Source organism: Mustelus asterias, chromosome 16 (assembly GCF_964213995.1).
Source record: "Mustelus asterias chromosome 16, sMusAst1.hap1.1, whole genome shotgun sequence".
Taxonomy (NCBI): Eukaryota; Metazoa; Chordata; class Chondrichthyes; order Carcharhiniformes; family Triakidae; genus Mustelus; species Mustelus asterias.
This window is the reverse complement of record NC_135816.1, coordinates 67,905,135-67,921,791: the sequence shown is the minus strand read 5'-3', so window position 1 is coordinate 67,921,791 and position 16,657 is coordinate 67,905,135.

The following is a 16,657-nucleotide window of genomic DNA, read 5'->3' as shown; positions in this document are numbered from 1 at the left end:
TTGGTTTTCTGTACTGAACAGTTTTTCCTTAGCAGAGCCTAATTCCTGTGTGTTATCCCTTCAAGCTCACATTCTTTAATTTTACTTTGGCAAGTTGTACCTGAGACTCTTCACATCCTTTATAAGAACTATTTTTCTTTGCAACTAATCAACTTTTTCTTGACATTTTCGGTTCTTGATTGCAGCCACGTCATTTTCAACAACTCAATGATTCTTGGTGCATTTGAGGCATCCGGTGTTTTTCCTTCTAGCTCCTTGAACTTTAACATCAGATTTACATTTTCTGATCTTATTTCTGTTTTTCCTTCCTCTGTCTGCAGCACAGCTTTTCATTTTGGTTTCACTATTGATCAGGTGTATCTTAGGCGAAGTCTTACTCATTTCAGTGCTATTATTGTGGTGCTCATGTCTTCATTATCCACTTGCAGCTTGGGATGTTCCACAGCTTTTCCTTTCAATGCTTCCTCTTTTCCATTCAGCTGGTTCTTCAGCTCTTCAGTCTCTATTATATCTTTTGGCTTCTTACAGGAATATAGAGCATTGTTGTGTTTTCCCTGCCAACTGGTTCTGCAGTTTGTTCAGAGTGATGTTAAATTCATTTTTCTTTGCTTTGTAATTTTCCAGAGGAACACACTGGCCCTGATTTTACGAGCCCGGGGCGGCCATGCCGGTAAAATCAGGGCCACTTTGACCAAAGGGATCTCTGTATCCTGTGAAGGTCCTTGAACAGGTTTCCCTTTTCTATGCAAAGCTCAATTGCATCATTTTAAGTTTTCTTGTGGCAGCACAGTGGCACAGTGATTAACACTGCTGCCTCACAGTGGCAAGGACCCTGGTTTAATTCTGGCCTTCGGTGACTGTCTGAGTAGAGTTCGCATGTTCATCCCATGTCTGTGTGGGTTTGGGACCAGGTGTTTCAATTTCCTCCCACAGTCCAAAGATTTGCAGGTGAGGTGGATTGGCCATGGTAAATTGTCCCGTAGTGTCCAAAGATGTGTAGGTTAGGTGGATGAGCCATGGTAAATAAATGCATCGAGTTAATGGGATAGCACGGGGCAACTCTCTTTTGGCTCGTCAATGCACACTCGATGGGTTGAATGGCCTCCTTGACCACTGAGGGTTTTATGGCGGTTCTATGATTCAACAAAGTTTCTTCTGCTGTTCTTCCATTCTGCAATTAAAGCCCATCTTCATTATGTGCTCCTTTTGCATGTGATCATGAAGGAAAACCAGGTGTTCTTTCAGCTGTTTATTTTCTTGTTATCCATCTGCCAACTCATATTATTTTTCAGTGCATTGTTTTGTTGTGACTGATGGTTTAAACACAGCTTCTTCTGAAGTAATATTCAACATCTTTTTAGTTCCTCATGTTTTTCAATGGCTACATATTGGTTATTCAAATGGTCTTTCAAACTTCTTTGAGCACCTCTTCTGCCTGCTGTTGTGCCTGGCTGCAGTGCTGGTCAAGGTCCTTCAATTCAGCTTTGATACAAACATTTTCTTGTGAAATTGTTTAATTTTCCTTTTGCAATCATTGTTCCTTTTAGGTTATCTCAGATGGCCTTTCTTCATTCACCTGTTGTTGCAGTTTGTATAATGTGTCAGTCAGCATTTTCAAAAAGCCCGATCTTTAAGATTTTTGGCTGCTTTCCAGCCACTTCGTTCTTCTGCACTAAATTCTTCGGCTCATGCGCTTGATTGCGCTGACATGGGCGAGGTGTGGGGGGGGGGGGGGGCGGTACGATTCTCCCAGCCTGCTGCGCAGGATACCTGCGAGCGTTAGCACCGCTCTTGCTCTCCTAGGTCTGGATTTCCGGCGGCGTCTGCACGGCACTGGAAATCAGCTGGGTGGCGGGGCTAGCATTTAAATAGTCTTTTACATACTATTTAAATGCTATTATCGGACCCGGGACTGAATTCCCTGGGCCCACTAGCATCTCCCACCCAGCCAGAGTGCCTCTCTCCACCGGGTTTACAGTAGCTCCTCACTTTCAGGGAGCTAGCGGCTTGACCCCGCTGGAGTGAAAGGGGGACACAAGCTTTCGGAGCTCCAAGCCCCTTCTTCAGGTTAAACCTGTTGGACTTTAACCTGGTGTTGTTAAACTTCTTACTGTGTTTACCCCAGTCCAACCCCGGCATCTCCACATCGTGAAAGGGGGGCCCAGGGGATCGGGAGGTGGTGCGCCCTGGGCATGGGAACCCTGGCACTGCCCAAGGGCAAAATGCCCATGCCCAAGGGGCACCTTGGCACTGGGCATGGGGCAGTGAAAAGGGGATGGGGCCTACCAGTGATCAGCGGGACTGGGGGATCCTGCTGCCACTCTGCATAGGGATCGGTGGGGGCTGGAGGAAGGCCAGCGATTGGGGCAGGCTGGTGAGGTGGGTGAGGGACTGTCACTGCTGGGGTGGGGGGGGGGGTGGGAGGCTGGGGGGGGGGGGGTGCGGGAGGCTGGGGATCGGGGCTGGCCTGGACGGGGGGTTCGGAGTTGGCCCACAAATGAATGTGGGGCCGCGATTGTGCCATGAGAGGGGTTTAGGGGGACAGCATTGAGTGGGTCTCAGGCTGCTCAGCGATCAAGCTGCCAACAAACGAGAGGATGACACTTCGGGGCCACTGCGCATGCGCAGATGTCTGCAGATTTCAGCCTCTCGTATGAATAGGCCCCGCCCCTATAATCTATTGATATTCACGCTGGTTGTGTCTGCAGTGCATAGTGTGGGAGATTCTAGTCTGAACTTCCACTGAAAAAGCCCACGCTAATTACTCCAGTTTTTCCACAAATTCGACAATTAGAATTTTTTTGGGAGAATCGCCCCCATGGTCTGCTTCCATCTTGTGGTTTGCTTAGGCATTGTCTCCATCATCCTGAGGTTTTCTGTCTTCCTACTCTAGGACTGTCTGATTCCTTCAGCCTAGGAATTTCTCTCTCCCTCAGCGTGGGGTTTTCTATCACCCTCACTCTGGGGGACATCACCCCTGACAGAAAACTCGATAGTTACAGCCAATGCTTTATCGTTAGTCAAAGGAAAATAAACACTGTGTTATCAACTCCTTTGACACACAAAATTGGAAGAGAAGCAAACTCTCTGGATTACATGGGATGAGCGAGGGGAGATGGAAATGACATTAATATCCAGCAACAGTCGGAAGAGCCAAGTCCCCAGTTATCACATTTCAGGATTCTTGACTAGGTTGCCACACAGTTCTTGATGCAATTCATGTTTGAAAAAAAATGTTAAGTTAAATGTAATGCTCCAACAATAGTACAGCTGGGAGAATCAGATGAAGATAAAGTAGGAGAGTTTGAATCAGATAGGGTGCTTCAACAAATGAATGTCAGATATTCTAATGAACCTGATCCAACGGATATTTTAGTTGATTTGTACACAGCCTGAGGTGTGAACATAATCTTGGAAAGGCGCGGAGGGCAAGAAAGATTTGACCAATAAGCAAATTAACCTGCACAGTTCGGTCCTGTAGTCCAAGAAGAGAGATATGTATCTCCAATGTTGGTTAAGTGTAGGTGACTGAATCAAGCATGCAGTTTAGCAGTCAAATTGAGGATATAGTTTGGTGGTTGAGTTGAGGATGTAGTTTAGTGATTAAATTGAGGTTGTGATTTGGCGGTTGACTATGAGTATAGTTTGGCGGTTGAGTTGAGGGTGCAGTTTGGTGACTGAGTGTGAGTGTAATTTGGTGATTGCTTTGAGAGTATATTTGGTTATTGTACATAGGTGTTTGGTGGTTGAGGGTGTAGTTGGGTGATTGAATTGAGGGTGTGGTTGGGTTGTTGAGTTAAGGGTGTAGCTTGGTGGGTGAGTTGAGGGGGCAGTTTGGTGGTTAAGGTGAGGGTGCAGTTTGGTTGTTGAGTTAAGGGTGCAATTTGGTTGTTGAGGTGACGGTGCAGTTTGGTTGTTGATTAAGGGTGCAGTTTAGTTGTTTAGTTGAGGGTGTAGTTTGGTTGTTGGGGTGAGGGTGCAATTTGGTTGTTTAGTTGAGGGTGCAGTTTGGTTGTTTCGTTGAGGGTATAGTTTGGTTGTTGGGGTGAGGGTGCAGTTTGGTTGTTGAGTTGAGGGTGCAAGTTGGTTGTTTAGTTGAGGGTGCAGTTTGATTGTTGAGGTGATGGTTCAGTTTGGTTGTTTAGTTGAGGGTGCAGTTTGGTTGTTGATGTGAGAGTGCAGTTTGGTTGGTGAGGTGAGGGTGTAGTTTGGTGGGTGAGAACATAAGAACATAAGAAATAGGAGCAGGAGTAGGCCATCTAGCCCCTCGAGCCTGCCCCGCCATTCAATAAGATCATGGCTGATCTGAAGTGAATCAGTTCCACTTATCCGCCTGCTCCCCATAACCCTTAATTCTCCTACCGATCAGAAATCCATCTATCCGTGACTTAAACATATTCAACGAGGTAGCCTCCACCACTTCAGTGGGCAGAGAATTCCAGAGATTCACCACCCTCTGAGAGAAGAAGTTCCTCCCCAACTCTGTCCTAAACTGACCCCCCTTTATTTTGAGGCTGTGCCCTCTGGTTCTGGTTTCCTTTCTAACTGGAAAGAATCTCTCCACTTCTACCCTATCCAGCCCCTTCATTATCTTACATGCCTTAAGTTAAGAGTTAAGAGTGCAGTTTGGTTGTTTAGTTGAGGGTGCAATTTGGTTGTCGATGTAAGGGTGCAGTTTGGTTGGTGAGGTGAGGGTGTAATTTGGTAGGTGAGTTAAGAGTGCCGTTTGATTATTGAGTTGAGGGTGCAATTTGGTTGTTGAGTGATGGTTCAGTTTGGTTGTTGAATTGAGGGTGCAATTTGGTGGGTGAGTTGAGGGTGTAGTTTGGTTATTGAGGTGAGGGTGTAGTTTGGTGGGTGAGTTAAGAGTGCCATTTGATTATTGAGTTGAGGGTTCAATTTGGTTCTTGATGTGAGGGTGCAGTTTGGTTGGTGAGGTGAGGGTGTAGTTTGGTGGGTGAGTTAAGAGTGCCGTTTGATTATTGAGTTGAGGGTGCAATTTGGTTGTTGAGTGATGGTTCAGTTTGGTTGTTGAGTTGAGGGTGCAGTTTGGTTGTCGATATGAGGGGTCAGTTTGGTGGGTGAGTTAAAAGTGCAGTTTGGTTATTGAGGTGAGGGTGTAGTCTGGTGGTTAGCAGGGTACCTGCGGCCTGATGATTGCTGTATCCTGACTGTAAGCCATGGCCCGGAAAGCTTCCTGCCTGTTCCAGAGTCGCTCACCGAGTCTCGTCCCGCCAAAATTAACCGCCACCGGGAGGGGGCGGGGCTTGTGCAAGGCCGATGAGCGCGCGCGCGGAAGGTGGCAGGAACACGTAAAGGAGCCCGTGGGAACGCGCGCCAGGAGCCGGGAGTGCGCGGCAGGAGGAGGAGGGACCGCACTGTGCGTTCACCCGTCCAACTGCTCGTGCTCCTCCGCTCTACCCGCTCCCACCAGAGTGGCGGCAAATCCTGCAGCCCAGTGTAGCTCCAACCATTGGAGGGATGGGTAAAGATGGCCATTACCAATTGGTCAGTTGAACCGCTAATGGAGGAATGCCAACATGTCACTGGAAATATCCCCAAATCTCACTAACTAATTCACGTACATTTTGTATTTTGTTCAATGATGATTTTTCTGTGTCCCTCATAACTGAATTGTTGGATTGCTAGCACAAGCAATGGGGTTTCAATCATTTCATTGCAAAATTTGCATGTTAACCTACCAGGCTCAAAAAAAGCTTTGAATGGGTTAAAATAAAAGTTTGTGACTAAAGCTATTGCTTCTCTACAACAATTTGTATTTGTGTAGCACAAGCGTATTTACAAAATGTTTTAAAACCAGGAATAAAGTTAAATTTCCCTTAATTCCACAGGATTTCAGGATTTGTATTGGTATTCTCCCTTTTATCCTGCAATTTCGGCAATTGGAATCTTCCCGTAGGCACAAGCAAGAGGTTAGAGCTAAAATGCATTGATTTTACCAATTTCTAGTTACCCACCAATCTGGTTAAAAATGCCAAATGTGTAAATTGGCATAAATTAGTGAAAACTTCTGGGGCTGAGGAAAGCAGTAATACCACACCATGGGGGCGATTCCCCCCCAAAAAAAACTGCAAGTGGCGAATTCACGTAAAAACTGGAGAAACTCCTGCCGATTTTTTTTAGGGTGATTTTCAAAATAAATCTCCCACACTGAGCTCTAAGAGTCCCTAAGTGGGATTCACTCTGAAAATCAGGGAGCATGGCCTATTCCGGCTGGAGAGCAGCATAACACTGATCGGCCTCTGCGCATGCGCCAATCTGTGAGTGCAGTGATCGGCGCATGTGCAGTGGCCTCGCACTGCCATCGATCACTGACCAGCCGCATGACCCCGCATCGCTGCCACTCCGACCACCCCACCCCCTGATCCCTGGCCTCCCGGACCTTTCCGGGCAAGCCTCAATGTCTCCCCCCAACCCCCCACCACGGCCAGCCCTGATCTTCCCGACCCACCCCTTCACCGTCGTCCCAATGCCTCCCCCCCCCACCCCCCCACCCAGATGGCCAGCCCCGATCACTCCCTTCCCTCCCTCTCCCAGTGATTCTCTGGCAGAGTGGCAGCAGGACTCCCACCCATCGGCCTCCCAATAGGCCCGAACTCTTTGGCACTATTCAATGCCCAGTGGGCAGTGCCAAGGTGCCCCTTGGGCGTTTCTAGTTTGCCCCTTAAGCAGTGCCAGGGGGCCAGACTAGCACTGCCCAGGGGGCACCCTCCCCTTACTCCCGACCTCCTGGGTGGAGCCTCAATGTTCCCTCCAGCGGCTGCCAATTCCCCATTAGTGGGGAGCAGTTGTAAACCCCGCTGGAGGGAACCACCCCTGGCAGAGATGGAAAACGCTAGCGGATCCTGAGGCTTCAATCCTGGGCCCGCTAATGATAGGCAAATGGGAATTTAAATATTTAAATCAGATTACTCCAAAAGTCTTGGAGCCACAAACCCGTGGGGGCCGTGGTGCCCAGCGGGGAGCCCACTAAATGGCCTCCGCTGATGTATCCTGGCCCGTTGTGCTGGGAGAGCAGCGCAGCAGGCTGGGAGAATCGCCCTCATATATTGCTTCATTAAGAGTGAAAGTTAAAGTTTGAATTCATCTTAACAATCAATCATGCACATCAGGCAGAGTGTTTTTAAGAAAGCACAATTTATTTTTAATAATGTTAGAAAAACTATTTAATTGCTTTTAATGCTTCTTTTAAAAAATAATCCTGATTGTTCATCAAGCAGTGAAGTGATTTCAAAATTTTTAATATGAAGGGGTCCAATGTTAAGCAGAAAGATGCCTATCTGTACTGGCATGATATCTTTATTTCTGGATATATACCAACTTCACCAGCCTTATTCCTATGGTTAAGGTACCATGGCTTGGATTTTGCTGTCAGTGGTGCAGCAAGGTTGCTCACTGCTGATGTCAAAAAAAGCTGCCGTCAAACTCTGGTTTTTCGTTTTTCCAAAAGTAACCATCAATTTTAGTGGTGCAGTGACTGCTAACAGTGATAGCTTCATTGTCATTAAGTTTTGCTGTTATCACCACAGTAAAATTTGGACTTTGTGTTTGACCATGAAGAGAATGAGAGAAAGTGTTTCAATGCAAAACCTAGTAAACAGTCCAACGTAATTCTTCAAAACATCAAAATAAGATGATATGAGGAAATGCCTCTGTAGGATTGATAACTGTGTTTTGAGAGTTTCTATTTAATGGGAATAATCTTTATCTTTAAAGTGCAGGGGATATATCAATGTCAGAAACAATGAATAGACATCAACTATATCAACATGTTTGGAGTTCTGTGAGGAAAAGGTGCCACAGTCGCAGCATTGAATTTCTTTGTGCGTTTTCCCCAAATGCATGCCACCTTTGCCAAGTGGTGTTTGGTGTTTGTGCAGATTCTCCATCAAAGTTATAATTGAAAATTGGGAGAACCCCAGGAAAATTATTTCCCATTGTGTTCACTGATAAAAATGATCCAGTTAGAACCAATTGTATTTACACTAAGCTGAATGTACAAGAAATCCCGGAATTACAATAAGTGAGTCAGTTCTGCAGTTTAAAAGGCCATCATTTGTTGAGATGATTGAAATGAATCATTTGAAATTGCAATCAAAAAGAATTGGCAATTAAGGAACAAAGATCTACTTTTGAAGAAATGAACTATTGCTGGCTTATAAGGAAGCAAAAGAGGTTGAGAAATTAAATGAATAACAAGATCAAGAGAAATAATATACCAGTAAAAAGCTTTTAAGAAGACAGCTGGATTGATCTTCACTACTATTCATCGTCTTTATGTGGAAAGACAGTGGTTGGTTCAACATTGAAAAAAATTAAATGACTCTCCATTCGGCCAAGGCTGATCAATATTATTTTCATGCAAGCTTTGAAATGGCAACGAGAGTTCCCACACAAAACATTGTGCAATAGAGGAAGAAAAATATCAGCGGAAGAGTGAACAAATTGGGAACTTGACTACAATAATCAAAGGCATTGAAATTACAATTCAAATAAATTGCTATGCTTCCGCCACCACCTCATTGCCCCTGCCCAATGCCTCTCTAAAAATAGACGACTATACTTGGTGAAATAATAAAACAATTGCTGGTTTGGGGGGGAAGCAAAATAATTAGAGTAACAATACACAATAATAAAATATTCATAGTTTCATAGAATCCCGACAGTACAGAAGGAGGCCATTCGGCCCATCGAGTCTGCACCGACAACGATCCCACCCAGGACCTATCACTGTAACCCCATATATTTACCTTGCTAATCCCCCTGACATGAATGGACAATTTATCATGGCCAATCCACCTAACTTGCACATCTTTTCAACTGAGCAACTTGACTATTCAGATTCAGCAATGCATGAGTTGCAGTAAATGTTGACTATTAAAATGAAATGTTTGTTTGGAGTGGATATGGATATGCTTTTTAACAGCAAATTATTCAAAATTTTCTTGGCCCCACACAATTGGATCCCGTCCAAAATGATATGAAGCCATTTTGTTGGAGTGGGGCACCTTGTGTCCTGTCCAGTGAGTTAAGACATTTCCCATGCCTTTCAACCTGAAAAGTGTTTGTCCTGCAAGTTGTTGGAGATGTTAGCTAATAACACAGCAAAGGAAATGGAGCTTCTCTCATCTTGGTGAATGATGGAACCAACAGCCTATATCCTTAAACTAAGGAGATTTAAGGGTTGAGAAAGAGATGGCGGAATTACAGAGAAAAAAATCAGGTAAAGAAAGATTTTAAAAAGGGAGATAAAGATTGGATTGAGAGAAAGAAAAAGAATAGAAAGGAAAATTGAGAAAAATGTACAATTTTAAATTTCAATGATCCCAAATGGCATATTTAAGAATGAAAATCCACAGTTTAAATTGTGTTATACCTATGCCATAGAGTTTCAGTGGCAATGCACCTACAAAATTCTTGCAGTTAAAAAGGTACATATGTCGTTAAGTTCTAATCGTATCTGTGGTGAATTCTATTGGCAATTAAAACGCAATGCACCATTTTCATGAAATTCACAAGGAGGGTAATCGTAGATTCCTACAGTGCAGAAGGGGGACATTCAGCCCATTGAGTCTAATTCTCTGAAAGAGCATTTTACCCAGCCCCTACACCAGTAACCCCATATGTTTACTCCACTAATCCCCACTAAACTACACATCTTGGGACACTAAGGAGCAATTTAGCATGGCCAATCCACCTAACTTGCTCATTTTTGGATTGTGGGATGAAACCAGAGCACCCAGTGGAAACCCACGCAGACATGTGGAGAATGTGCAAACTCCACACAGACAGTCACTCAAAACTGGAATTGAACCTGGGTCCCTGCCGTTGAGGCAGCAGTGCTAACCACTGTGCCACCGTGCGACCCATGGTGGAGCTGTACATATCGTCCAGCAACTTATGTATGTTCTCACTTCACAAGATGTCCCTGATGGACTTCAAGCACAAGTAACCATATGGCATTATGATACAATGGCAAAAACAGAGAGCCGCCCCAAACTAGGGAGGAATTGACACTTAATATTTCTGGCTACTATCTATTCAAGAAAGATAAGTAAGGTAAAAAAAACAGGAGATGTGTGGTGATATTAATCAAAGATACCAGCTGGAATTTTCTGAAATTAGAAAAGTTTGGATTTCGGGTTCATTTCCAGGTTCTGACCTCACTTGTTGCAGCAGCGCACCTTCTGGTGAAATCTTAGAAGTTGGCCAATTAGCAGGCCACTACTACCACCATGTTTTCTGTCCAATTGGGTGGGTTTTGGAGATGGGAGTTTGAATATAGTGCAACCCATTGCTTGGGTGACTGGGCAGCCTTCTTGACAAAAATCGCTGGATTTCTATATAGTGAAGACATCAAGGGATTGTGCATTAGGGAGTTGTGCAGAAAAATTACACTGAGGTAGAAAATCAGCCGTGATCTAGTTAAATGGCAGAGCAGGCTCAAGAGGCCAAATGGCCTACTCCTGCAGTTATTTCCTGTGTCCCTATGTTTACTTTGTTACCAGTGAGTATGCTGCTGAGGGGCAAATACCAGGAACACACTGGAGGTGCCATCTTTACCAGGGGAACTACTGTACCAGGCTGCCATTGCAGTCCCATCACTGTCAGAGACAGGAGTCTCCAGGAGATTCTGGTACAATGTCAAGTCTCTGACTCTAGATCTAGCATCTATGCTATTTTGTTCTGCCAGAATATATTTCAATCACTTTGAACCAATTGAATCTTGGATTTCCCTCCAAGCCACCTCCTCTGAGTTGCTGGGGTGCTTATAACATGGGATGAGGCCCTGGCAAGGTTCAGAAAATTGCAGTGCTGTGGTTGAACTGAGTCCTTAGTTAGTCTTAATTAGATTTCCTTTGCTGCCGGGCAGGTAGGCAGGTAGGTGGGTGAAGCAAGGTGGTAGGCTGTGTGATGTAAGGGGGGGGTAGGGTAGGTAAGGTAAATGGTTAAGTGGGTCAGATGGGTATGGGGGTACGATGGCCGATGGGTATGGCCATATCAGGGAGTCAAGAGGGAATCGGGGTGTTGGGTAGATGGGGATTTGGGGGGGGGGAGTTGGGGGCTTCGAGGAAGGGCATTGGGTGGTCATGGCATGATGGCACAGTGGTTAGCACTGCTGCCTCGCAGAACCAAGGACCTGGGTTCAATTCCAACCTTGGGTGACCGTCTATGTGGAGTTTACACATTTTCCCCGTGTCTGCATGGGTTTCCTCCAGGTGCACCGATTTCCTCCCACAGTCAAAGATGTGCAGGTTAGCTGGATTGGCCATGCTAAATTGCCCCTTTATGTCCCAGGATGTGTAGGTTAGGGGGTTTAGTGGAGTAAATATGGGGGGTTAAGGGTAAGATTAAAAATAGGTGGGTAGGTACAGACGCAATGGGCCAAATGGCCTCCTTCTGCACTGTGGGATTCTATGATTCTATGTTGAGACAGGTCGGGTTAAAGAGGGGTGGGCAGAGGGTGGCCAGGCCATCATAGGGTGGTCAGAGTTGGGTGGTGAAGTCAGGTCAGGTCAGTCAGTGGTTCTGGGATCGTGGAAGGATTCGAGAGTTAGTCTAGGGTTTTTCTGTTTAACATTTCCTGGGTAACTATCCAGGTAATTAAGCCAGAACTGTCCAAAGTCTCCAACTAACTCAGATGGAAACTTTATTGCAAGGTCCAGTGGAATAGGGGAATTGCCCCTTGGAAGTTCAAACTTCCCAGGCAATTCCACAGAGTCATTGCATTGGGTTTTCTGAGGGGTCCCTTAGCACATCTTCTGATGCATCCAGTCTCTGACTATCCAGAGATCTGGGCCATTAATTGGCACTTGAGATAATAGGAGTCAGTAAATGAAAGCCAGTACAGATTTGTTAAAAGGCAAACTGTGTTTGACTAACTTGGTTGAGCTCTTTGAAGAAATAATAGAACAGAAACACTGCATTAAAAATGCTTGATGTGGAGATGCCGGCGTTGGACTGGGGTAAACACAGTAAGAGTTTTAACAACACCAGGTTAAAGTCCAACAGGTTTATTTGGTAGCAAATGCCATTAGCTTTCGGAGCGCTGCTCCTTCGTCAGATGGAGTGGATATCTGCTCACAAACAAGGCATACAGAGACACAAACTCAAGTTACAGAATACTGATTAGAAATGCGAATCTTTACAGCTAATCAAGTCTTAAAGATACAGACAATGTGAGTGGAGAGAGCATTAGGCACAGGTTAAAGAAATGTTTATTGTCTCCAGACAGGACAGCCAGTGAGATTCTGCAGGTCCAGGCAAGCTGTGGGGGTTGCCGATAGTGTGACATGAACCCAAGATCCCGGTTGAGGCCGTCCTCATGTGTGCGGAACTTGGCTATCAGTTTCTGCTCAGCAACTCTGCACTGTCGTGTGTCATGAAGGCCGCCTTGGAGAACGCTTACCCGAAGATCAGAGGCCGAATGCCCATGACCGCTGAAGTGCTCCCCCACAGGAAGAGAACAGTCTTGCCTGGTGATTGTTGAGCGGTGTTCATTCATCCGTTGTCGTAGCGTCTGCATGGTTTCCCCAATGTACCATGCCGCGGGACATCCTTTCCTGCAGCGTATCAGGTAGTTAACGTTGGCCGAGTAGCAAGAGTAGGTACCGTGTACCTGGTAGATGGTGTTCTCACGTGAGATGATGGCATCTGTGTCGATGATCCGGCACATTTTGCAGAGGTTGCTGTGGCAGGGTCGTGTGATGTCGTGGTCCCTGTTCTCCTGAAGGCTGGGTAGTTTGCTGCGGACAATGGTCTGTTTGAGGTTGTGCGGTTGTTTGAAGGCAAGAAGTGGGGGTGTGGGGATGGCCTTGGTGAGATGATCGTCTTCATCAATGACATGTTGAAGGCTCTGGAGGAGATGCCGTAGCTTCTCCGCTCCGGGGAAGTATTGGATGACTCCAGTCTGTGTCTTTATATGCCCTGTTTGTGAACAGAATTCCCACTCACCTGAAGAAGGGGCTTGGAACTCCAAAAGCTTGTGTGGCTTTTGCTACCAAATAAACCTGTTGGACTTTAACCTGGTGTTGTTAAACTTCTTATTGCCTTGTTTGAGAGCAGATATCCACTCCATCTGATGAAGGAGCAGCGCTCCGAAAGTTAATGGCATTTGCTACCAAATAAACCTGTTGGACTTTAACCTGGTGTTGCTAAAACTCTTACTGTGTTTAAAATGTCTGTCAGTGATACTACACAAGATGGAGCTGTTGGAATAAAGGAAAGTGAACAGTTTGCCAAAGACCATTCAAAATCTGCTGAGAACATGGACTGAGATAATTATGCAAAAAAAGTTGAAGGGTTGGAATGAATTATGAAACTTCAGAGGGAGGAAGTGATTGATATGGCTCAAAGAGAATTGAAAATAATTCTTTTGAAATGGGACTGAGAGAAAGAACAAAAAGTTCAAAGGGCAAACAAAGCAAGAATGCAAAACCATTCTGAGTGACATATGAAGCATCTCAATACCATTCTTGTAATAGCTAAAAGAGATTTTGACAATAGAAGAAATGAGATGGTAAAGCAGAAAGATGACATTTTGACTGCTAAATCAAAATGTGAATTTACCACATATGAATTTGGAAAGTGGGTTTGAGAGTAGGACTGTGCCCACAAGTAACGTAAAGGCAATTGCACTGTAGACTTCCATGAAACATTACTTTCTGAGTTAAAAACTGAAAAAGAAACACAAGACTTGAGTTGTGATAATGTCTTTACATCTATTTTGGTCAAATCATTATAATTATATAGTATGATGTGTATGTGTGAAATAACATCTGTTTACTTGGATGATATAATAAGTAATTTTGTTAGATATTTATGATGCTGTCTTTGTGCGAAGCGGATGTAAAGAAGATTTCTTTCTTTCAAAGGGGGAGGTGCCATGAAAACGGAGATAGTATTAGGTGATCTATATTTGTATTCTTAAATGTTAGAAATAATGCATAGACTTAATTGGGTTTAATTTAGTGGTTCTGCGTAAGAAGATTAAAACTCTAGTTAGATTCATGTTAGACAAAGGTATTTGCATGTGTGGACATTTTGGTCAGTTCAAACTGTGTTTCTATTACGCATAGGGAGGTTTATAGTGTGAAAAGTAAATAAAAGCTTGGAAAATGAAAAAATAGTTGTTTAGTAACCGGGGCCCTGTCAGGGATCTGCCTAGCAACAGCAGAAACAAAAAATTAAAAAGTCATGATAGGATGCGATTTGCCCAGCAATAGGTAGAAATCTGCCTAGTGACAGCAGTAGCCAGCATTCCAAAGGCATGATGAGATGCGAGTTGTGCAGTAACAAGATTAGCAGGCTTCTAGACAAAATCAGGTGTAAATTGCCCTATTGGTAGAAACAGCTTACTTAGATGACTGTGAGATCAGTGGAGGTATACATATGCTAATTTCTAAGTCAAGCAATTTGAGAGACGCAGACAGCCAAATCCACAGAATGAAATATTGAAGAGGCTTAATGTTATAATTGCCAGTACCCTCAGAAGGAAGGAGGCTAGTTTTACACTTAACAGCCTGAGGGAGGCCAATACATCAGACAGCCTGAGAGGCTAGTTACATCCAATGGTCCGAGAAGCTAGTTTCCAACAAACAGCCAGGCAGGCCAAAGTCTTCAGAGAGGCCAGTTCCATCTAACATCCACGATGACCCAACATCCAAACTTGAAACGTTGGCTCTATTCTCTCTCCACAGATGCTGTCAGATCTACTAAGATTTTCCAAAATTTTCTGTTTTTGATCCTGAAAAAGAGCTGAAAAGCCTGGAAGTTTATTAAGAGTGGAGAGGAAGTTTTATTTGAAAGGATAGTTGGAAAAAGTGAAGGTGAATTCTTGATGAAAACAGCTAATGGAAAGCATTGTTTAAAGATTTTAAAATGTGATATTTTTGCAAGTGGAATTTAGAAACACTCATACGGCAATCATCTGGGGGGAATTTGAAGAGAAATCCATGAACGATTGATTGAATGGCATCTGCCATTTGGTTTCAGAGTATGGTGTTAGCCTTGAAATTTGTGTACTTTAGTTAAGCTCAGGGGAAGTGAAGTTGTTTTGTATTATAATCAAACTTTTCATGTTTAATAAATGTTTTCTTCTTGTCGTTAAAGACTAATTGGCATTCAAAGAACAACAAAGAACAAAGAACAATACAGCACAGGAACAGGCCCTTCGGCCCTCCAAGCCCGCGCCGCTCCCCGGTCCAGGATTGAATCCTGAATCCAGGATCCCCGCCCAATTTTCCAGCCTATCTACATCCTAATATCCTATCCACCGAGCTGTCCCTCACAGCCTCATTCCTGTGACTCTGCTCCTCCACATCTTCTAAAAAAAATGTAAAAGTTAGTATTTTTTGAGCCAATGTTCCATTCTGGGATTTCCTGTCCAGTGGTAACATAAATTGGGATCGTAACAAGGCATATCGAATCCTTGGCTTCAGAACAACGGACATAGTCCTAATATTTACTTAGAGCAGGAAACTAGCATGAAACTAGAACTAGGGGGCTGAGCCTCAAAATAGGGGAAGCAGATTTAGGACTGAGTTGAGGAGGAACTTCTTCACACAAAGGATTGTGAATCTGTGGAATTCCCTGTCCAGTAAAGCAATTGAGGCTATCTCATTGAATGTTTTTAAGGCAAGGATAGATAAATTTTTGAACAGTAAGGGAATTAAGGGTTATGGTGAGCAGGCGGGTAAATGGAGCTGAGTCCATAAAAAGATCAGCCATGATCTTATTGAATGGCAGATGGCCTACTCCTGCTCCCAGTTCTTATGTTCTTATGAAAGAAGTGCGATGGGTAGGATGGAGTTGGGTGTGGCTTTGCGGACAAGAGATCCAACTAAGCTCAACAGTAGGGGAGTGTTTTAAATTTTATCGAAGTGTTACCCATGTGACGGCTAACTAGAATAACAGACTGGCTGCCTGTTGGACAACAAAGCTACTGTGGACCAGATGGCAGGTAAATCAGACATTGCAAGGCTGGAGAGTGTGGAGAAAGAGCAATCTGGCATTGTGGAGCGGAGAGATTAGTGCTGGTGAACATCGATAAGGTGGTCAAAGCCAGTTGGAAATTCTTGGGGATGATGTAGTTGGAGAGCATGGCAAGTAGCCAAAGATTGCAGGGCTGCCAGTGAGCAGCCAGAGATCGCGGGAGGTTGGGGAGGGAATGGTGGGGGCAGTCAGAACCCCTGATAGCTGCTTGGTCACCCATCCTCCTCACCCTACACAAAACTGTTAAAAGTGGAAATTGGTAGGTTGGAGGAGGGCTGTGTTCAGGTTTGAGAAATTAAAATGATTGCCTCCCAGTAGCCCACAACCCACCCTTCGTGGTCAAAATTTCCTTATAGAGTAAAAAAGCAAGGAACATATGCTAAACCTTCAAATTAAACTGGTTAGACCCAAGCAAAAGTTGTGGTCAATTTTGGGCATCACACTTCAGGAAGGATGTCAAGACCTCAGAAAAGGTGCAATGGAAATTTACTAGGATGGTGTTAGAGTTGGAAGATCAATTACATGGAAAGCGAATTGTTCCGCTTAGAGCAGGGAAGGTTAAAGATAAATTTGTTCAAAGCAGGTTCAATAGAATTAAATAAGGAGACACTGTTTCAAAGGACAGAAGGGTTCTAAAAAAGAG